At 41.9% G+C, this 25,246-nt stretch overlaps 1 protein-coding gene across 2 annotated transcripts in view; it reads right to left on the bottom strand.

Moving 5' to 3' along the window:
* Nucleotides 1-22,049, bottom strand: part of GNG12 (G protein subunit gamma 12) — a 58,977-nt gene extending 36,928 nt beyond the window's left edge. The window contains exon 1 of one of the 2 annotated variants that reach the window (XM_075181880.1): nucleotides 21,913-22,049. The gene's annotated coding sequence lies outside the window, so the exon portion shown is untranslated. The remainder of the gene's footprint in view (nucleotides 1-21,912) is intronic. The other variant, XM_075181879.1, reaches the window with a different exon arrangement.
* Between the last annotated feature and the right edge of the window lie 3,197 nt (nucleotides 22,050-25,246).

Here is a 25,246-nt window from a genome sequence, read left to right on the forward strand (position 1 = left end):
CTGTTTCTATAGGTGCACCCTGTAAAATGTAGAAATTAACTATATATATATTATATATATATATATATATATATATATATATATATATATATATATATATATATATATATATATATATATATATATTCATATATATATATATATTCTTGTTTTAATAAGCAAAAGGAAATTATACACAGCCGCAAAGCAACGGCCCCCTCTACAGCCCCGCAATGTCCTTCAATAACATCAGAGTGTAAGTGTCCTACTATAACACAAGCCATAAACACACACGAGCTGTTCAGCTACCGCTATTCATATCTATTGTTGTCAAGCTCATAAAGAGTTACAGATTATTTGGCTGCTAATAACATTCATAGCTGTATTGTCCTTTACCAGCAGTTTCTGTAACACACACGTGACACGTATCCTTCAAGATGCGGGAGGTTCTGACTATGAGCTTTACATTATTGTATTAATGTATAGGAACCTGGGGAAGCTGTTCGTTCATTTGAGAGGACAGCAGGTGGATCTGTATCCCGTGTGCTGTAGTGGATTGCCCCCCACCCCACAGCAGAGGACCCAATTTGGAGTAGGCTACAAAAATAGGCTTCTGTCAGCGTCACCATTCAGGAAATGCAGATTTTCTAGAACAATTAGAACCAGGCCTTATTATTCAAGGTGAAGGGGGCACCTGATGTATTTAACCAAATCACAAGAACACAAGTTCAATATAAACAAGATTTCTAGCTCATGAACCCTTTAGGGCCTTATTATTAACGCTGCATCGGGTATAAACATTAGGAAGGACACTAGAGCCCTAATATACCAGCATGAGAAGAGCAGGCAGGAGGCTCATCAATGTCAGGAAGAGATTCAACAAAGTTATTGAAGCATTAGACATACTGGGAATGCTCATTAAGATGTGTGTGTGTGTGTGTGTGTGTGTGTGTGTGTGTGTGTGTGTGTGTGTGTGTGTGTGTGGCTTAGTTAATAGTAAGATGATATATACTCACATTTGTCTAGGTCAGTGTTGGCTAACCTGTGACACTCCAGGTGTTGTAAAACTACAAGTCCCAGCATGCTTTGCCAATATAGCTTATTGCTGGAACGGTATGCTGGGACTTGTAGTTTCACAACACCTGGTTAGCCAACACTGGTCTAGGTCATAGCACAAAGTAGATTCAGCTCTCAGGGAAGTCGGGGGCCACACAAAATAGGTTTTAAAAACAGAGCTAAATGATATCCCAACAGAAGTTACCTACCTGATATTTCTTTTTACAACAAATTCCACCCGCAAGCTCGCTGCCTAGGTGTGATCATTGACCCAGAACTATCCTTTGTTCACTACACTGAATCTAAATCATGTTACATACATCTAAAAAATATTTTATGCACATATCTCACACAAGACTCTCATTCATGCACTCATCATCTCCCACACTGACTATCACAATTCCCTCCTTAATGGTCTTCCCAAAATCTGACTCTTACCCCTACAATCTATTTTGCACGCAGCAGCTAGATTGATTTTCCTTGCAAATGGTTCTTACTCTGCTGAGCCGCTCTGTCAGTCTGTACATTGGTTGCCTTTTCTCCTCACTTGTCTTAAAATATCTCCCGACTCGACACCTCCGTTCTGCACAAGATCTGCGTCTCTTTCCCACTCTCATCACTTCCTCCCATTTCCGGTTATAGGACTTTTTTCAGGCTGCACCCACTTTGTGGAATTCCCTCCCTCGCACAGTAAGACTTTCCTCTAGTCTTCAAACCTGTGTGTTCTCTGAAAACCCACCTCAGGCAAGCTTATAATATTCCACAACTAGCCTATTATCCTCCCTAGGTTACCCTATTACCACCCTCTACACAGTTCATTCATCAACCCTCTGACCAACATTGCCGTATGACTGGATCACTAAGCACTTTCTACCTTTGCAATCTGGCTGGACCAATATGCAAAATGTACCACTTGCCCTCATATCAAATTCCCATTGTCCTATATACTGTCAGTTCGCGAGCAGGGCTCTCTTACCTCTCTGTCTGTATAAAGCTGGGTACACACTACAGAAAATTTCTCCCAATGAGATATCTTTAATGATTTTTACCAACGACTGAAAGTCCCGATCAGCAGATTCCTGTGTACACACTGTACACGTTTTACCTTCAGATCTGTGCTCTTCATCTATCATAACCATCAGCTGAAAAGATGGTGACTCTGTAATCTCTATGGAGATCCTGGTCCTGAGTGATTACACACTGAAGAATTTTCCCAACATTGTTTCATCGTTTATAGAGAATTTCAGTCCGTTTATAAAATCAAATGATACAATAAAAGATGAAAGTTGGAGCGTACACACTACTGAGAGATATCAGACCCAACGGTCGTTTATTGTGTGACTGGCACGATAATCGGATGAAAAATATGTAGTGTTTACCCAGCTGTACCCAGTATTGTTTTATTACAGTATTGTTCCCAATTGTAAAGCACTGCAGAATAACTAATAGTAATATATAAATAATAATAATAAAAATAATATTATTATTTACTAATAATAAAGAATCTGATTAGTTTCTATGGACGACACCTCTACTTTTGCCTTTTTAGATGGATTGATGAATCTACACCGTACAATTAATTCACACGCGGGTCTGATCGCAGTTTCACACGCGACATTTCCATGACAATCTGCCAAGTGGATACTTTAAAAAGTATTAACTGTAATTTCGCAACACACAGAAGAGGAACTAGAAAAGGGAACGTCAACAAGGGGCTTATAAAAAGGGCTTTGTAAAAAGACTTTCACTTTCTATTGCAACATAAAAAGCTTTCTCAAACAGCACAAGCGTGTACACCGGCCTGACGGAGGGGACGGAAGAAGAGATGGTGGATTAGTTCTACATAGACGTATACCTGTGCTTGGCTCCACAATCCAGAGAACATGTTCAGCTACACAGTAACTACAGTATCTTTCCACGGCTGCTTTGCAGAAGACTAAACTGAAATACTTTATATAAATGTCACATTCAGATAAGCCGGAGAATGATGATATTGTATTGGAATATTACTAACTAATCTAGAGCACAGCACTGGGTACACTGTATGGAAACAGTGCACAGCTATTATTAGTGTTGGGTCTGTGTACATAACTCTATGAATAGCCTCATTCTCTTCCACAGGCAAAGAAAGATGTACAGAGGCAAAACAACTGTGCCACAGCCAATACAATATGAAACGTATCTATTATTCCCCAACTCTAACCTCATACAACCTGTGGACCTAGAAATCATGAACAATTCAGGAACCGGACATTGAATTCTAGGAGCCAGCAGAATGTTTCAACAAGCCAGGGAAGATGTTCATCCACTGCTCTTAACAGAAAGGATTCTCAAACATTAGGCACCAGTAATAATAAGTATTGTTTGGCTATTAATTTTATTTAAAGTGCACTGCCTACCTGGCCTATGGGATTTGTTAAGGCCCAGGCTGAGGGGGAAATCACCAAAGAAACCGATTTACCTTGTTGATTGACCTAATCTGGTGTAACTACACAGAATTCAATGTTACGCGTGGAGCCAATTCATATTAGTTGTTAAACGTTGGGGCCACAGTACATTTTTAGGTACCAATGCTTGTCATACAACCTCGTCTCTACCTACACGATTTACCTTCAGATCTGTGATCTTATCTCTCATAACCATCTGCTGAAAAGATGGTGACTCTGTACACTGTACAGATATCTATATACACCGCTGGTCCTGAATGCACACATACATACATACATACTTCCATATCTGCCCAACAATGTTCCATCGTTGATCGTGATTCATAGGAAGTTTATGAAACGACATCAACAGATACGATGAGCTTTGGTACGATAAACCAGGATGGTGGAGCGTACACACTAATGTGATGTCTAACCAAACAGTCATTTATTGTGTCATCTGCTCGATAACTGCATAGGTGTGTACCCAGCTTAAGCTCCGCCGAAGACCATACACAGTTTGTAATTCTGTCGATTAGAGTTACCAGGGAGATCAACACGATCCGCACCCAGCACAGTTTATCTCTAGTACTAAATTCTTGCAGTTATAAAAAATAAAAACCCCAAAACAACAACAACAAACCCTTATGTCTGGGTAAACATTGTGGTGTAAGACTAGGTACACTTTAAAGGGTTTATAAGCTGACTATTGGGTCAATCGAGTGATAAACGACAGTTCAGGCAAACATCACATTGTGTGTATATTTAAACAATGAACGACAGCTGTTCCAAAGTACCGATCGTCGCTTCTTTAGATGGTTCAGCAGAATTATAAATCTCGTTCCAATCCCGCAGTGTGTATGCACTCACATCAGGATCTCCATAGAGCTTACAGAGTCACCATCTTTTCAGCCGATGGTTATGACAGATGAGCCCAGATCAGACGATAAATCTTGTAAGACATGTATAGTGTGTACATAGGAATAGGCTGCTGATTGGTACAATCGTTGTAGAGAACACATTGATTGGAAAATTCTGTAGTGTGTACCCAGCCCAAGTTGCGGTGTAAAAATCAGGAGGCTGGGAAACAAGGCAAATGAAGATCAAGAAAAGTAACTATATATAACCCCCATGTGTCCTACTACAGAAGATTAAATAACCTGTCTGGTCTACAGTGCAAACCTATTTCTGAGATAAAATGTATAAATTACATTCTATAAAAACTTACAGTAAAAATCTCGTTCGCTGAATTCTTTAAAAAAAAAATACAAACACAGATTAAATAACTACTAAGAACAAGATCCCAGAACAGGGATTGTTGAATTACAGCCGCACATTCCAAGTGTCCACACTCACATGCAGAAAGCAAAAAAATACCCATCATCAACGTGTGAAGTATTTGTCTATGAAGGGCTGGCTGCTCCGACTCTCAAATACTTCTATTTAAAATGGGGAGTAAACGAGATAAAGAATTTTAAACAGAAAACTCAAAAAAATGTGATAAAACCGAGCAGTGCGGAGTCGACCAAGAACATTCCCTACCAGCTAGCAGGGCTGTCTGGGCTAGGGGACAACTGCAAGTCCCATAGTCCCATCTTGGGCTGGGTCACTGGGATAACTGCACTTTATTTCCCTTTAAAATGTTCCTAATAGGCTGCAAATTTACCCCCCAGGGTAAATTTGCTAGCCCTCCCCTGCTAGCTAGGTATGACATACAACAAGCTTCTGAATATACTCGTTGCTCAAGCTGTGACATACAGACTAGGGGCCAGGTATTACACGAGGAGATCTTACATACAGATCCTTAGTAGATCCTGTTTTGGTTATATACAGCAGAAACCTTTACCAAACACTGTACGTGAGTATGTGCGAGGAGGAGCCAAAACACTACACTCATACGCTAAAGGATCAGTGTACACGTCTGTAGACAATGTATTTAAAGTGTCCGTCTACTTCTTGTTATGTTCATCAATCATCACCAGTTATTTATATAGCGACAGTAATTCTGCAGCGCTGTACAGAGAACTCATTCACTGCCCCATTGGAGCTTACAGTCTAAATTCCCTAACAGACACACAGAGAGATAGAGAGAGTATGGTCAATTTGATAGCAGCCAATTAACCTACCAGTATGTTTTTGGAGTGTGGAAGGAAACCAGAGCACCCGGAGGAAACCCACGCAAACACGGGGAGAACATACAAACTCCACACAGACAAGGCCATGGTCGGGAATCGAACTCATGACCCCAGTGCTGTGAGGCAGAAGTGCTAACCACTAGCCTTTTTGCCACACTCGCCATTTTATAAGGTGACTGTGGCCTTCACGCTTCTGCTGTTTTCCAGCCACTGAAGACTACACAGCTTTACTCAATAGTCAGCAGAATCCTGTCTTCCACCACATTCAGGAGGCGTTTGAATTAAAAGAATGACACATGGTGAGAAAAGCAGAGATGGTTGTCTGATCTCACTGCAATTCCCAGAATCCCAAACAGCTTACAGCAATAGGCGTCCGAGATACCGGTTATGATGGCTGAATAACAGTGCTTGGATGTGTGGATGACCGATGCGGAGTAACTAGCTCATAAGAATATGGTTTTACACTTATATCTGGGGGTTCGGCCTGAATGCTACGCTGTGTGTTTGGAAGATTAGGAAGCCATCTGGTAGTTCAGCTCGGCTGCACGGAACTTCCAATTAGTCATAGGATTGGATTTTACATATTGTCCAATGAGGTTGTAATAGGTTTTGATCAGACATTTTATTTATCCAATTGTTCATAGAAGCTTTGGCGTTAGCCTAGTGTGGAAGTGACAGACAAGTAAAAAGATAGAGATTTCATTAATATGCTACTAAAAGAAAGCCACGTTGACTATGAAGATCCGTGAGATTCTTGGAGAAAAAAATAGTCCCTCATTAAGTCAGGTCATGAGAGAGCAAAAGCCATCCGGTTTTGAAGACCCATCGCTGAAATTCTACTTACACTACAAATGTAACAGGGCTACGCATTAGAAGTGCATACAAATGTTCTAGCAACTATGAAGCTACCGATTCTAATTAGAGGAGTTTCCCAACCTCCAGGGAAACTTTACTTGAACTTAACTCATTGTCTTGTGGTGTGCCCTCATTGAAAAGTACAGAAGGTAAAGCAAATTACTTATATCAGACCAAAATTATCTATTTCTGCTGTCCAGGGATATGACACTTTAATATTACAGCTAAGGGCAACACGAGTATAAAACTCTACCCAATGATATAAAGACATGCTGAAACACACTGAAAGATGAGGCAATATTATGTAGTAAAGGTTGCAGGAAGGAACATATATATAAGCCCATAAAATTCAGATTGTATGTAGATGGACCACACGCCTGGAGCATTTAGTGCGACTACTCGCTAATAGGAAATGTTCACGCAGAATATCTGACATGTCACAATATCCTCTTTGTTATATGATCATTGTAGCAATACTGTACTTTAGCTGTGCTTACTGATGAAATAGACTCAAAACAAAATGTACCATATCATTTTATCATTGAAAAGTAGTGGTTTAATCCAGGAATATAAAGCGCTATCATTCCATTCAATACATATAAAATTACATACATTTTATAAAGGCCCCCATAAGAGTAGAACAAGTGATTTCTTTTCTTCAATAGACTCTGTACAAGTGTAGACATAAATAGAACTTATTGCAGACAAGCAGCTATCACTGACAGCTTCATATCTCTAGAAATTAAGAGAACACAGAGATTACAAGGCCATGTCTAGTGGCATCGCTTCTCCCGTACAGCAATTCACTTTGTAACAGGGGAATGAAACACCATGTAGGAAACAATGTATGAAATTCAATTTTACATAATTTTGGGAGGGAAACCCTGTATCACTGTGTAAAAACTAAAACATACTACATATGTACAATAAAATAGGTCATACATTGCACATAGGCAGTTGGAGAGTCACATTTTATTAAAAAGAGCCAGACAAGTCCATAACACTAAATCGGTCAATTAATGAACCAAATCTGCAGCATAAGACTGAGGCAATACTGTGACTCATCCAAAACTAAGACTTCAATTTACTGCACAAGACACTGAAATGACCAAGGCTGCATGGAAGTTGGGCATATGATGATATTCCAGTTTTGGCTGCGAGCTACTAGACCCTTTTACAGCACAAACTGCATTGATCCCTAGAGGTGCTGTAAACTTTTCCAATCATTTTGAGTAGAGTCCCCTGCTCCATCTATGCACATATGTTCTGTAAACGTGTCACAAAAACAGCATAAAACAAATAGAGGTGCGGGTCATAGAATGGATCTAAATGAGGAAGTTGCATTTGTCACTTGACGAACTTCTGAGTCTCAACAATAAAACCGTAACAAACAGACACACCGAATGCAGAGACAGACCACGAGCCTGGTGAATGGGGGCATGCATCAGTTTACGTGCAGACCATGAGCCTGGTGAATGGGGGCATGCATCAGTTTACGTGCAGACCACGAGCCTAGTGAATGGGGGCATGCATCAGTTTATGTGCAGACCACGAGCCTGGTGAATGGGGGCATGCATCAGTTTACGTGCAGACCACAAGCCTAGTGAATGGGGGCATGCGTCAGTTTATGTGCAGACCACGAGCCTAGTGAATGGGGGCATGCATCAGTTTACGTGCAGACCACGAGCCTGGTGAATGGGGGCATGCATCAGTTTACGTGCAGACCACGAGCCTAGTGAATAATGGTGGCATGCATCAGTTTATGTGCAGACCACGAGCCTAGTGAATGGGGGCATGCATTAGTTTACGTGCAGACCACGAGCCTGGAGAATGGGGGCATGCATCAGTTTATCTACATTATTAACTAAGCAATATCAAACTAATAACCAATTGCCTCTTTCTTCACCTCTGAGAACACAGCGTTTCTTGCAATAAAAGTAAATGTCACAACTCCCTGAGCAATTCTAACATATGCACTGGCCGCATAGATGGAAGGTGTCCAATACAGACACATAACTCCCTATGGATTAAAGGCAGCAGTGTAATTATTTCCTGTTTTTATTTTCCAAAACAAAGCTGTGTACACATATTATGATAACAAAAACTGAAACAAAAATAAAACAAAAAATAGTGAAAGAAATACATGTACATAGAGCAGATCTATTATTATCTGAAAATTTGTTTTCCAGAAGGTTCCGAAAACCATCAAGAAGTAACAGTAGCAAAATGTCAGCAGTATCCGACCTTCATCCTTTCCTAGAGGAGATTCCAGACAGACACGCCTGACACTCTTACAGTACGGTGCTCAAAACAACCTGTTTTCTATAGGTCTCCACTGACTAGAACCAGCCATATGATGCTGTGTAAATCAGGTGAGACCAGAGCAGCTGTCACATGACCTCACCTGAGAGTCAGGTGAATCACACACATCGGCTGCTGTTTACATTTCCAGGAGCCGTCTGATAGAGAGAACTATTCCGACACTCTGAGCCGTATCACAGGAAATTGCTCAGTCATTGAACATACACAGACTGCACTTCTAAGACACCTAATCCATCTTAGTAATGACCAGGCCTCAGGATCCCGTCGTCTTTTAATAGTTACAGGAATTAATTTAACCATTATTGCAAAACGACAAATTCAATACAGACGCTCTGATCCCAACATTATCACCCCCCTAATCCATGTCTGTAATCCTGATGTTCTGGACTTGTACGTGTAGAGGGGAATTTCAGTCCTGTGGATTGTGACACTGCCGTCACATCTACATAATTACCAGCACAGCTCATGGCTTATTGGGACAGGTATTGCATCAGTTACCAGGTGCAGATCATTTCCGCCTCCGTTCAATAAGTGATATACTGCCAAATTCTCAGACTTAGAAGCAGTGTTCATGAAACACTGCCCTAATACGTATTGCAAAAGTCAAAGAATGACTATACATGGGAATTAATTACATTATATGTATAAAACATGTCTTTATCAGAAGTACAGGCAGGAAATAACATAGGACATGGAGAGCTTGGTGGCTTAGTGGTTAGCACTTCTGCCTCACAGCACTGGGGTTATGAGTTTGATTCCCAACCATGGCCTTATCTGTGTGGTCCCGTTTCCTCCCACACTTCCAAAACATACTGGTAGACTAATTGGCTGCTATTAAATTGCCGTAGTGTCTGTGTGTGTGTGTATGTTAGGGGATTTAGATTGTAAGCTCCAATACATTATATTTATTTTTTAAATAAAGAAATAGATGATGATGCAATGAGAAAGAACTGCCCCCCTCCCCCAACTAGTATCCATCGCTAGAAAAGCTGCAAAGCATTGTGGGAACTTGGAAGTGGATTTATTGTGAACATTACCAGCCATCCAATATAAATACTGTAGGAAAAGAACAGGCTGAACACAGAACTACAAAAACCAGGGGGTTGTTTCAGCAAAGCCCAGAGATAGAGGATCGGTGTGGAGAATTGAACCAGTTGCACCAGTGAGTCATTACTGGTAGAACAAGGCGACCGTGTCAAACACAAATCCACGTTTACACCCATCAGAAACGAAACACATGTGAAACCCTCCCCGGCACAGAACAAAGCTTCACGCGCACACACAAAAAAAAGCAAAATGTTGGAAGAACAAAGCCAACTATGCAAGATGTTAAATGTTTATTATAATTTAAATAGTTCTCTAGGATACATGCGGATGTCTGCTTTCCCATCTCTGGTTTCCTTTCAAACATTTCCAGGCGAAATCTAAACAGGAGCAGACGCACGAGACCTGTGGGCACAGGTCTATGTCTCCAGTTCTCACACACAACCTAGTTTGCCTAGGTAAGGTCAGTTGTGAGCACCAATACCCACGTCTTAATCGCCCACGGGTGCTCGTGTCGGGCCACAGACACTGCCACGATCCGCCTGTATTAATTAGCTCTAGCGCAGGGAAGCTTGTTATGCTCTAGTTACAGACGGCAGGAAACTTTGAACCTCTGTTTACATACTGAGCTGAAGTTCGGAGTCTTTTGTATACACATTGTGGCCAAATAATTCTCTCCCAGCAGAAGGTTCACACCTGTTTACAAAGGCAAAGGAATATAAATGTATCAGCCTGGCACAGAACGTGAGGCAAAGTGCAGTTTGATCCAATCAAAGGCCACAGCCACCCAGGAATCTCTGAAGGAGCAATGAAATTGCACAGGGCTGAGACACCAGCGTCTTGTTGGCGCAGGTACGGTGTGACAGATGTAGCAGAAGTGAGTTCTACGGTGAAAGTTTATCCGAAACCAACACAGGCACTGCAGCTTGAAGCTGGCCACAATATGTGCCATTCAGCTGATCACTCCTTTCACGAAACAGATGAGTGACCGAATGACAGACCAGTCTTCATCATCATTTATTTATATAGAGCCACCAATTCCGCAGCGCTGTACAGAGAACACACTCACATCAGTCCCTGCCCCATTGGAGCTTACAGTCTAAATTCCCTAACACACACACACACACACACAGACAGAGAGAGACTAAGGTCAATTTGATAGACAATTAACCTACTAGTATGTTTTTGGATTATGGTAGGAAACCACAGCACCCGGAGGAAACCCACGCAAACACGGGGAGAACATACAAACGCCACACAAATAAGGCCATGGTCGGGAATCAAACTCATGACCCCAGCGCTGTGAGGCAGAAGTGCTAAACACTAAGCCACCGTGCTGCCGGTCTTTGAGGTACCACATAGCCAAATTGCACTGTGCATCTGCTCTCCCCTCCAATCCCAGGCAAGCTGATAATCTCACCAGCATCCCTGAAGGACAATCAGCTGGATTTTGCACCATTACAGATGCATTCAGAGTCGTCTACTGTGACACGACTGGCAAACATGACCAGATATGAATGCTTGCAGCAAGTGGTACAGCAAAGCCAGGTTAACCTAATAAATGTAGGTGACTCACTAGAACGTTAATGTAGCAATTCATGGAATAAAATAAGTATACTGCAAGAATTGGATAATTTTACGATAATAGATGCTACTTGGGAGAGAGAACGATCTGCGGCTTCACGTTTGCCTGCAGTACCCACATTTATCCAACAAATACCAGCTCCAGCAATAGACAGATGCCATGTGTACCCCATTACCCAAGGTCATTGCATCATACTGGAAAAGAGCTTCCACTACATCAAATACATGCCTGCACTTATTAATGTACAAGATCTGAGCTAAGTGCGGAAGTGTCTACACACACTATACCCATCGCCCAGCGGACCAACAATCGGGAACATTTCGGCAACACTGCAATAAATAAAATCTCTCAGATGTGGACATAGCCTTGATTTAGTGCAAAGTGAACAGCTGAGCTTTATTAACAGAACAGGATCAGTGAAGGAAGAAATCACCATCACAAAACTGGCCCTTTTCAAAGGACCCCCAAATGTAGAGAAGAATGCATTATGGGAACGCTACAGCCATTAAGGCGCCCATTGGTCTGACGAGCTGTGCATTTGTGAGAAATACAATTTAATTTTCTAATATCAACTCTTTGAAATCCATCCAAAACTAAGTGATGGAGAAAAATATATAGATAAAATTATGGTTTGGACAGCACGGTGGCGTAGTGGTTAGCACTTCTGCCTCACATCACTGGGGTCAAGGGTTATATTCCTGACCATGGCCTTATCTGTGAGGAGTTTATATGTTCTTCCCGTGTTTACGTGGGTTTCCTCCAAGTGCTCCGGTTTCCTCCCACACTCCAAAAACATACTGGTAGGTTAATTAATTGACCCTAGTCTGTCTGTCTCTGTCCATTTGTCTGTCTGTGTGTGTATGTGTGTATGTTAGGGAATTCAGACTGTAAGCCCCAATGGGGCAGGGACTGATGTGAATGAGTTCTCTGTACAGCGCTGCGGAATTAGTGGTGCTATATAAATAAATGGCGATGATGGTGAAGGTTGTCTGATCCATCTACTAGCTGGAGATTCCAGCTGACATGTAACAGTTTCAAAACATCCCAGTCTCCCTTCCCCTTTTTCAAATTAGAGAGATGGGGACAGCATTTTTAAAAAAATTTAATTTTGAGCGGACACTCAGGCAGCTCTGCAATAAAAATTAGGAACAGCACAGAGAGAGTTCCAGGGTTGTACTTTAAGTTTTAATGTAAATACAGAAAGGAAATATTAGGATATATTAGGAATATTAGGTAGATAGAGATCGGATAACTTAGAGCAAGCAGCTAGAGTTAAAAGCACTACAGAGAAATGTCTGTAAAGTTCAAATCAACATTTGATTGTCTTGCTCAGATTCCAAAATGAATTTGACACCAATATTTCCTCCTTTGCTGGAAGGAGGAGGAGAGGACAGTGAAACAACCACAAACTTCATGGTACGCCAAGGAAAAGTAAAACCAAGAACCTACTTCCTGTCCCCTCCTTACTTTGCCCAAACATTATTCTTATTTATATAAATGCATCCGCCATGTCAGGTTCATGTTTCAGCAAGTTTACGTGGGGGTAGTCTGCAGTTTGTTATAGACTTTCAGGGGATGACATCTTGCATAATCTTCCTTTTATTTTCACACACTGCTCGTGGAAATCTCTATTGACCTGTGGGTAAAATCAGGACAATATCTGAAAATTACGCAGAGTCCACGGCGCAGCCACGGAAGGGGGTGTTCTCAGAAGGGACAACTACGGCAGCAGAGATTATTATTTCTATAATGTTGTTCTCAGCTCCTTATTTGCATATATCATACAGAGACCGTAAACCCAGCTCTAACTGTATTCACCAACACCAGGGCAGGTCTTGTAGTGTTAAACAGTCACAGATTTCTAACCACATGACAATTTCATAATAGACTACAAAGACATCAAAGCGTTAAAAAAACCAAACCAACAAAAAAAAAAAAAAAAAAAAAAAACACACACAAAACAAAAACCAGTGGTTGGAAAATAAAAGACAAATGAAAAGGTCTCCTGTTCAACCCCTTTGCTTCCCTGGAAATGTCTGTTAATAAAAGCAGTGTTATGCTACACTCCCACAGGCACTTGTGTGGCTCAGACACAGCACATCTCCAACAAAAAACAAAATGACGAGAGAGGCACGTGCTTAACGATTTGTTTATTATGCAGAACATCATAATGTTTTGGAGTACACACACAGACATCTGTTCATTACATGAAGAGAAGTCTCTGCCTTGCCCTAAAGGTGCTCTCCTGCCAGCGAATCTACCAACCGATCCAACGTGTACCTCTCAACTAGCCAACTGCAAACACCCGAACTGCTCTGGTGGATTGGTGATGAGTGTCTACTACATATAAACACCATTATATGTCTGAGGCTTGGTCAGGTCACAAACTTTGCAGCTAGATGATGTACAGCTTATAGTAAGTTTAATAGGAGCATAAAAGTAAAATATTGAAATAAAGGACTAAAGTAACGCAAAGTACTAAATCAGATTTGTTATTGATCCACACGTCTTGCGAAGTCACTGGAGCAGGGAGACGGCAGCATTAAATGCACCTTTTACAGTACATATGTCCAACAGCCTACCCGGTAATCAACTGATCCGGTCAGTCTAGTACAGTGTTGTCTAACCTGTGACACTCCAGGTGTTGTGAAACTACAAGTCCCAGCATACCCTTCCATCAACAAGCTGCTATATAATGGCATAGCATGCTGGGACTTGTAGTTTCACAACACCTGGAGTGTCACAGGTTAGACAACACTGGTCTAGTATCTCTCCAACAGCCTCCAGTGCAGACTAGCATCCAATTTACTTGATTTAGCCACAGGCAGAAAGTCTGGATAAACAACAGTATAGATGCAGGTTAGGTGCAGTATAAATTTAGCATGTGCAGATTAGTAAAAACCAGCGTACACCTTCCCATCCTTCAGCATGGTGCCATTCACAATGTGTGCGTTACGCTACTTTGTTTTGCAATTCTCCCCAAACACCTCTAGAAGAAAAACCTATACAAAAAAATAAACTTAAAGTCCTTGGTAAACACCACAATAGCAAGTCCGGACATATAATATTTGTCTGCCATGTCTGCAAGAAACACAGTAGACAGACAATAGTGTAGTAGATTCAAAGAACACTATTCGTAAAAACAATAAAATAAATGCGTACAGCAAGGAGTATATCGCTTATCTGGTGATGCCTGGTGCACAACACCGGAGCAGATAGTGTATCTCGCTGTCAGACAGTCCCAGGAAGAGTTAGCCCAGTAGGATCCCATCCATGCTAACAGCAGTTCGGCAAACTGATCACCAGACAACAGTGCTGCTCACATATCACAGGAGCAGATCAGAAATCCAACGCGTTTACAATCCTTAGATACATCACTGGAGATAAGATATTTGTATATAAAATATAAAAAATAAATAAAATTGCAAATTCTGAAACAAACTTCAAAACAAATAAAGGCAAAGCATGGCGGCTTGACTATAAACTTACTTAAAAGACAGCCAAAATTAACAGCTGTAATAATCCCAGACCAAAGATGGCAATTAAACTCGAGTGTTTTATTATCCTAGCTGTCATCTGCATTGTGTTGTGCTTATGTCTGCAAACAGGGTGTGTGTAGGTCTTCACAACATGCAGGAAGCTTGGGAGAGAAGCGAGTTCTGAGAGGGGATGATGAGAGCTGCAAGTAATCCGATAATACCTGGATGAGCATAAACACTACATGACAACCTGAAGGGCAAGATACAAATCTGTCAAACAACAAGGGAGCCCCATATAACAAACTCCCTATGACAGCAGAAAAACCAACCAGACAGTCTAGATGCAGCAAGGATCCAGCGTTCTGCTCCATGCGGGCGGGCGGGCGACGCTGGAGGAGAGACAGCTGGCAGAGAGAGTAGTTTATTCAGTTGCAGCTCTCAGAAAACTATGGGGTATGAATTTAGAAGCTTTATTGTACCTTCCTTTCTAGTTAAATTGTTAGGTGCTATAAAAACATTAAAAGCACCATTGTACCTAAAATACATTTTACCTTATATAAGATATACTAATATAAAACCAAAACAAAAACTATAAATATTTACATTTCAGGAACAAAATATATCGTTGAAGACTTAATTCCACAATTTTTTTTAACACAAAATTCCCATTAACCGAACAATTCTTTGACAAGCACGTTTTAGGCTGGGAACACACTACAGAAAATTTCACCCAATGCGATATCATTAACAATTTTAACAACAACTGAAACAAGCTAACAAAAAAAAGTCTGCATCAGAATATCCAATTGTGTGTACACACTATACACGTTTTAAAAGATTTACCTTCAGATCAGTGCTCTTCATCTGTCATAACCATCGGCTGAAAAGTACTTTTTAGCCCACTTTAAAAATCAAACCAATTGATAAGATGAGCTTTGGAACGATAATCGCTAATTGTTGCAGAGTACACACTAATGCGTTATTGGGCTGAATGATTGTTTATGGTGTGATTGGCCCAATAATCAGCTGAGAAGCCTGTAGTGTGTACCCAGCCTAAGCTACATCAAGCCTAAAAGAAAAGGGCAAGTTCATTTTTGTTCATTACAGACTATGAATTGTCTACAGCAAAAATAAAGATCTACACCACTCGCCAGAAGCTCTGGATGAATATGCTAATCAAACTGTTTAACATGCTAATTGACCCGGCCTGTATGCTAATTGTGACTACTGCCGCACCCTCCTCCACACCAGTGCTCTCCACTAATAAGAAGCAGAAACATGAATAAGGGGTGCAAGGGAGGGACAGATCATTACTTGGTATGGTATTAGCATAATAACCACACTTTCAACACCTCCCTCTTCTGGGCGAATGAACGAATAACTATTTTCCTAGTTAAGTTTCTGCCCCTATCCAAGGATTCCTTGTACCGACAGATAATGCTACACTTGAGACTTTACATGGCAGCTGTGCTAGTCGGGTGTATACATTCAGAATCAGATTCACTGCTAAAAATCAAATCTACAAATAGGGGGGTGAAGAAAGCAGAAAAAGGCATCTCTACAAAGCAGTAAACCCTAATGTCTATATATGTCTGGGTCACAAAGACAATATATAACATTTCGCTGAAAACCCTATAAGACCAAGGGGTATATTTACTAAATTACTGGTTTGAAAAAGCGAAGATGTTGCCTACAGCAACCAATCAGATTCTAGCTGTCATTGTGTAGAATGTGCTAAATAAATGACAGCTAGAATCTGATTGGTTGCTATGGGCAACATCTTCACTTTTTGAAACATGCAGTTGAGCAAATATACCCAAAATATATATTTCTAGTTTTTCCTTTATGAATCCCAGACTCCACAAGTCACTTACAGAAGCATTTGTACACCCAATTTCCATAGCCATTCAAATAGGAGTACAGATTTTATTTTTATAAGAAACGTATCATGAAACATTTTGGGGATCCCGTTTCCATGGAATCACTACTATGCTGTCGGCATTCCTACAATGCCATTTAGTGTTGAATTCTCCATCTATTGAGTGACGAACTGTCATTATAACCTGGCTAGAAGTGACCATAGCTAGGTTTATAAAGTTTGTGTGCCAAAGAGCTCTTTATTAACATCATGGTTATATTTAATATTATTACCTACAGGATTTCAAAGGGAGAGAAATAAAAACGAAGATGAAACAACCTAAATTATCCAGGATGCGATTCACACAAACATGTAATCTGATTGGGTTGCACAGTAGAGTTTTCATAAGGTTCTATTGAGACGGACATTATAGAATGGAGGTGCGCAAACTGCAACAAGTTGGGTCTGTTTTTGGGTTCCCCTAATTGTGATTGATATTCAATGCATTCTATGGGGAACGGACCATCCTATTGACACAAGAGAACACAAAGTATGGCCAGCACGGTGGCTTAGTGGTTAGCACTTCTGCCTCACAGCACTGGTGTCATGAGACCGATTCCCGACCATGCTCTTATCTGTGTGGGGTTTGTATGTTCTCCCCGTGTTTGCGTGGGTTTCCTCCGGGTGCTCCGTTTCCTCCCACATTCCAAAAACATACTGGTAGGTTTATTGACTACCATCAAATTGACCCTAGTCTCGCTCTGTTTGTCTGTGTGTGTATGTTAGGGAATTTAGACTGTAAGCTCCAATGAGGCAGGGACTGATGTGAGCGAGTTCTCTGTACAGCGCTGCGGAATTAGTAGCGCTATATAGATGATGATGATGAGTCCTAACTATAAAACGGTTCAGTAACCCTGCTATAGAGGCAGTATGGAATAAAGTTCTTCTAGAATCACAGACCACTATAATACATTTCATTTCCCTTTCTAATAGCCGGGGGCAAAGTTTTAGCCATTGTACCCACATCAGCTCCCAAGGGAAGCATTACTATTACAAAGGGAATCTACCGTCCTGCTTTTTGTCACATTGCCTTTTTTGAAGAACACGTTAAAGAAAACGTGAAAAGGCCAGTAACCGAATATACTGAAAACATATCAAATTCTGACTGAACAAAAACTATACGGTCATGCCCAATCCTTTAAAATGTACCCGTCACCCACAAAGAGTGAAGGCAGCCATCTAGTACACTGAAATAGTATTCAGTTTATCGATCCACTAGGAACTAGTGACATCACAGATAAATGTTACTAGCGACTGGATAAGACTGTATCATCATGAATATGCTCTGTGAGCCATGGGCAAAAATCAGCATTAAAATGACCATACTAAGGGAACAATGCAGGGAACTGAATCTGCCCCCAAGTGTCATTTGAGTTTGATAGGCTTGATCTAAAAAAAAATAAAAAAAATACAGCTTTAGTTTAAAACTTTGCAAACAAGCACTGATTCAGGAACATGATGAATGCCATTTGATATAGAATGACAATTCTACAATCTGTCTTTGCTGTCGGGGACGTGCCATAACGGTTTAATTTGAACCATCACACCTATGCTAAGCTAACACCTACCAATTCTTTATGGGTATGTGCAAAAACTGAACGTATTCGATTTGACAGTATTTTCTTCCATCCTAATCTAACAGCAGAAGACCAACACTGCTTTTGTGCAGATAGCAGTCAGACAGGATGAACAAACAGATCAACATACAAGTGATCAGCTATAGGAACAAAGAAAACTTTCACATATTGCAAATAATTTGCTCCAAGTTAAAAGGTACATAAGCTTTCACAGAAAAATGGCAGTGTGCTGTATGCAACTTCTAAGTTTCTGAGTTGATGAAGAGTTAAGATAACACAGCTTCTACAACAACTATATATTTTAAGGTTTGCAATGACTATTTCAGAAAGAAAATATCACAAAACTGAAAAGGTAGTAAGTATACCAGACACATCTGCTTACAAATAAGACATTTAAAAATTATGGTAATCTATGTAAGCTTTTACTTCAAAACACATGGTTGTATGACAAAAGCAGATGACATCCTTTTACATCAGAGGGCACACACAAATTACCGCAAATAAGGGTCAGACTAAGTGCCCCCCTGAGGCTTTCAGGCTAAGTGGGCTGTATTCTACTTTTATTTCTATTGCTTTTTTTTCCAGTTCTGCATCTAAAACAAGCTAAGAAGGAACTCTACATAAACAAACATGTTTGACAGTTAAGCATTTGATTAAAGCTATGCCTAATTGGTTTAATATGTGCAACGTGGATTTAAGAAGTCACATTATCGGCATACTAATCCTGCTTTGAATCCTGGAGAATTCACATGAATGATTCTGAAAACTGGATTAATTATGGAAAAGCAGCAGATGAGCTGGTGAGCAGATGTTAATTAATCTTGTCTAACACTTAGACGTGTATGGCGTGGCTTTAAAATAACATCTGCACAGGTTATACAGCGTCATGTCTGGTTCTGGGCATATGCTCCTAAGAAACAGAGCACATTTTAAAAAGCTTAAAAAGGTATTTTATAGAAGTAAAAAAAAAATAAAAAAATCAGAAGTACATTTTACAGCACTACAGTTCTATGTAAACAAACACCAAATTTAATGTGTACTTTTGATCAAGGACTTTTTAACAAGACTAGTTCAGAAGTGAAAGCTTTCTAACAAGAATAGGTCAGAAGTGAAAGTTTCACACTTGGTAATACTGACAGGAGAGCGAGTTTGTCATAATAATATTCAAGGTTAAAATTTTACCATGGAAGCAGCAACCTTCACTTCAAGACTGGTTGGAGGAAGCAAATATCACACTTTAGCAAACAAACAGTAGACTGCGCTTTACCTATCCCACTAGGGACTTGGCAGAGCACACATGGCACCCGGAAAAAATAAATAAATCTCTGCATGATTTATAGAAAACCCTAAAAACTAACTTGCACAGACAGGGATAGTTTAATATACTGTACTTGGTTGCTTCTGCTTCAGTTGTGCCATAGGATTGCGTAACACCATACCCTGATCACTAACAATTTCACTTTTGAAGACTGGATTCACATTCACAAATAAATATTATTATTCCTGGATTCACATTCACAAATAAATATTATTATTCCTGCAAAAGTGTATACACTACAAATACATTAAGACAAGATAATAGCATAACAACACAACAGAAGGATCATTCAAGGTAGGGTGAAAGAAAGAGAAGGTATATGGGAAAATAGATATAATCAAAGTAAATAAAGCAGACACAGACTCCTTTAGGGTGCAAGTACCAGCTTGTTATTCCAGTCTACCAGCAGGAGGGAGTTTACCCTTTTACTGCCTGTGTGACTGGTATAATAAACTAGACAAGAGACCTGGATACAAGATAGAGATTTATTTATCAGGAAGACAAGAGGGTTCCACGTAATCCCGCAGACACTCTGCAGCCTAATATACAGAAACAGTGAATAAATACAGATCCACCCTGGGAGAGATCTGGCAGGATTGGATTTTACAAACTGGAGAAATACTGAGAGCTTCCTGGTATCTGGTGTCAGTGTCCCAGGTCACTGCTGCAGCACAGCAGTAAATAAGCAGGTTAGGTGAACTCTCCAGGGGGATCTAAATAGGATCTACTGTCACATACAAAGATTGCACAAACTCCAACATGGGATCCAGGAGTCACAGAGAGGGTCTGGTGAGAGACAGTTACCTGTAATCAACAGGATCCTGTGTCACCTGAAAAGGAATCTCTGTCCATATCACTGCTGCAGGGGATCCAGTGACATAAATGACAGGTACAGAGAAGGGATCTACTGGCACGAGCGGCAGGTACAGAGAAGGGATCTACTGGCACGAGCGGCAGGTACAGAGAAGGGATCTACTGGCACGAGTGGCAGGTACAGAGAAGGGATCTACTGGCACGAGTGGCAGGTACAGAGAAGGGATCTACTGGCACGAGTGGCAGGTACAGAGAAGGGATCTACTGGCACGAGTGGCAGGTACAGAGAAGGGATCTACTGGCACGAGTGGCAGGTACAGAGAAGGGATCTACTGGCACCAGTGGCAGGTAGAGAAGGGATCTACTGGCACCAGTGGCAGGCAGAGAAGGGATCTACTGGCACGAGTGGCAGGCACAGAGAAGGGATCTACTGGCACCAGTGGCAGGGACGGGATCTACTGGCACCAGTGGCAGGGACGGGATCTACTGGCACCAGTGGCAGGCACAGAGAAGGGATCTACTGGCACCAGTGACAGGCACAGAGAAGGGATCTACTGGCACCCGTGACAGGCACAGAGAAGGGATCTACTGGCACCCGTGACAGGCACAGAGAAGGGATCTACTGGCACCCGTGACAGGCACAGAGAAGGGATCTACTGGCACCCGTGACAGGCACAGAGAAGGGATCTACTGGCACCCGTGACAGGCACAGAGAAGGGATCTACTGGCACCCGTGACAGGCACAGAGAAGGGATCTACTGGCACCAGTGACAGGCACAGAGAAGGGATCTACTGGCACCAGTGACAGGCACAGAGAAGGGATCTACTGGCACCAGTGACAGGCACAGAGAAGGGATCTACTGGCACCAGTGACAGGCACAGAGAAGGGATCTACTGGCACCAGTGACAGGCACAGAGAAGGGATCTACTGGCACCAGTGACAGGCACAGAGAAGGGATCTACTGGCACCAGTGACAGGCACAGAGAAGGGATCTACTGGCACCAGTGACAGGCACAGAGAAGGGATCTACTGGCACCAGTGACAGGCACAGAGAAGGGATCTACTGGCACCAGTGACAGGCACAGAGAAGGGATCTACTGGCACCAGTGACAGGCACAGAGAAGGGATCTACTGGCACCAGTGACAGGCACAGAGAAGGGATCTACTGGCACCAGTGACAGGCACAGAGAAGGGATCTACTGGCACCAGTGACAGGCACAGAGAAAGGATCTACTGGCACCAGTGTCAGGTACAGGGAAGGGATCTACTGACAGGAGTGACCCAGTGAGTGACAGATGAGAGGGAGATCTAGTGACACGTGCATACTGTCCGGGGATACATAAGAGGGATCCACTAACTCCTACACGGGACCCAGCGGGTGGCACCGGGTTACGGGACACTTACCTCCCGGTGACTCCGAGCCGCCGCCGACCACTGCCGCTGTCTGGCTCGGTGTCTCCGCTGACCTCTCACCCGGCCGCGCCTCGGTCTCACTCCGCGGTTGCTAAGGCAGTGAGTGCTCGGGAATGCTGGGAAGGATCGTGACGTCAGAAGGAGCCTCCCGGGACACGCCCACTGGGTCTTATCCAGAGGGCGGGGGCAGCGGGGGAGCCGGAAGGAGGAGCTGAGGAGAAAAGGCGGGAGGAGGAGCTGTGGGAGGAGCTGTGGGAGGAGCTGGAGAGGGGAGGGGGAGATGAGGGAAGGGAAGGGGCAGAGGGAGGACACGGGCATCTGAAGAACAGAGCACTGAGCATCTAAGCAGAGAGACACAAGACATTAGTACTGTATAAAAATAAAATGATATAAATGCTTTGCAGAGTTAAGAACCACTGTATGGCAGAGACTATCTGTTGTGGGACTACAAGTTGCAGCATGCACTGCCAGACACCAAATTACAAGTTGCCTATCTCTTATGTGTTAACCACTGAGCAAAGTGGTTCAGTGGTCAGCGCTGGGATCATGAGTTCGATTCCCAGCTATGGCCTTATCTGTGTGGAGTATGTATGTTCTCCCCGTGTTTGCGTGGGTTTCCTCAGGGTGCTCCGGTTTCCTCCCACACGCCAAAAACATACTGGTAGGTTAAATGGCTGCTGACAAAATTAACCCGTCTGTGTGTGTTAGGGAATTTAGACTGTAAGCTCAATGGGGCAGAGACTGATGGGAATGATTAATATTCCCTGTACAGCACTGTGGAATTGGTGGTGCTATATAAATAGATGATGATGTATGGAAATTATTAGTATTGCAACCAAAAATTAGACTGGAGTTACTTGCCAAAATATGGCGCTGGATAAGTCTTTAAGAAGTGCCAGTGACAGCCCATGTCAAACAGATGGCTCATTGTAATGGGCCGTGCTGAGCACTTCTGTAGCTCCTAAACCGCTCCGTTAGATTTTGACATGCACGTTCTCCGTTGCTCTGCTGTGCATTGCAGCAGTGAACGGATCATACCTCCCAAAACTCCGACCGGAGGGGCAAAAGTGCTAACGGTCGGGACAGACCACTCGAATTGTCACAGTCCCCTTAAATCTGGATAGTTAGGAGCAGAGCCGTAACTTAGAATTCCAGCACCTTGGGCGAGAAAGACAAATGCCACCCGCCTAGCCCTCAATTTTAACCAAATGAACCTAAAATATTCCTAAACTGCGCCCCCCTTCAGCGTTGCGCCCTGGGCGGTCGCCTCCTATTGAACAGCCCTATTTACGGCCCTGGTTGGGAGGTATGTAACCAGCATTTGCAGTTGTGTTGTCATTTGCAGTGAACACAAGTAAATAGAGCAGGCAGCATCCAAAAGATGTTTCCTCAAAGCCAATTCACCAGTGGAGAAAAAAATGCCAGTAAAACCACGATTGTTAACGCCAGTTGATAACTGCCCTTCTTTTTTTGTTTGCCTATTGCATCTGGGTTCCTTTGTTTTATTGCATTTAGCACATAAAATGAACATTGGGAGGTGTTATCTTTCCGTTTTTCTGTTCAAAATTGATAAGAGGAGTTCTGTGAAAAAATATGCAAAACTCTATTGCATTAATGAAAAGCTGATGACCCATGGTTGGATTTTAGTTGGTCGAAAGGACCAAACATTGTACCTTGTGAGCTCCACCATAGTTACACATGAATAAAATCCAACCATATCAGATTTGATTGGAAATGGCGATCAAACAGATTTAGCAATGATCCCCATGGGGTGATCATTCATCATGGAAATGCAAGCACCAGTGCATATTTACAGTCTACTTGTTCTGGCCAAGGTGAGAACTGCACCGGTGCAATTTGGTCATCCTTGTGGAGGTATTGCATCAAAACAAAGCAAGCAAATTAATCTGTTTATGTGTCCAAATTGCATGAGATTTGGCACATAAGACTTAAGAAACCATCTACCAAAAGGAGTGGAGAAACGCGCCAAGTGTTATGTTGTTCCTTTGTCACTGTGTTTATTTATTGGTTGTACATAGTATTTCTACTTCGGAATTGTTGAATATATTGCTCTTCCAGGCTGCCAAGCAGCAGACCTGGGGAGTAGATAGAGATCTGACAAACGAGCTTTTTTTTTTTCTTGTTAGATAGACATTAATAGCATACATTTTACATCAATGAGCACAATTCTATTGAAGTTGATTTCCTTTGATGCTATGAATAATGTCCTCAGAACTAGTGGGCCAATATGCAGCAGTGCTAATCAATAGGTGGTTTAACCTCTGTACTGCTGTAGTAAGAGCCAACATATTGTACTGCCCAATCCTTTGGCATTGAAGACAGATGCTGACAGTTCTTAATGTCCAGGAACAGGCCCAGCATAGAAGGGGAAATCAAAAGGGTTTTTTTCCTTTAAGGATAGCCCCCCTGGGTTGAAGTACGGGGGTGGTCTGTCCCTGGATCCCAGGTTACTGCCTCAGACACCAGGTTAATTGGTCACACCTTACCCTGTAATGATTCTTTGTAATGAATTCTTTGTTATTCAATAATATTGAGCTCAATTACAGACTATCTGCATTCACTGCTCATCCTTGAGAAGATTCTTTTTACTCATAAACCACCAGTAAAGTCCGGTGTGAAATACATATGCCTTGGTTTCATGTTTTGATTTTAGAAGGACCCTATGGGGGACTTCACATAGTGCAATGTTGGACTCATTTAGCTGAGAACAATCAGAGCGACCATTGATAAATCTGGTGCCTTTTAATTGTCTCAAGTTTAGATTTTAGGATACTAAGGGCTAGATTTACTAAGCTGCGGGTTTGAAAAAGCGGGGATGTTGCCTATAGCAACCAATCAGATTCTAGCTGTCATTTTGTAGAAGGTACTAAATAAATGAAAGCTAGAATCTGATTGGTTGCCATAGGCAACATCCCCACTTTTTCAAACCCGCAGCTTAGTAAATATACCCCTAAGACTCATTTGCTTACATTGTATTTAGGTGCAAAATTTGCACCATAGTTCAAGCAAATGACCTACATGTGCGCTGGGCCAAACCTTATGGCCGCTTGGTGGTCGTGATTGAAATGATCCCGATCAGATGTTGGGAATGGTGGTTTTTTTTTGTGTCCAAACGTGCTGAAATTTGCAGCCAATTAAATATAAAACAGACAAATTGCAATTAAAATTGAGGTATGTATGAGCTCCCTCCTTTAAGTGTGCTTTACTTTCACTCTTCTCAGTAAATGTTAGCTTAAGACAACAAGTGATTATCATTGTAAATCATCAAGTAAGTCTTATCCAGAATGGGCCAGCCCTCTGCCCA

This window comes from Mixophyes fleayi, chromosome 8 (genome assembly GCF_038048845.1).
Source record: "Mixophyes fleayi isolate aMixFle1 chromosome 8, aMixFle1.hap1, whole genome shotgun sequence".
Taxonomy (NCBI): domain Eukaryota; kingdom Metazoa; phylum Chordata; class Amphibia; order Anura; family Limnodynastidae; genus Mixophyes; species Mixophyes fleayi.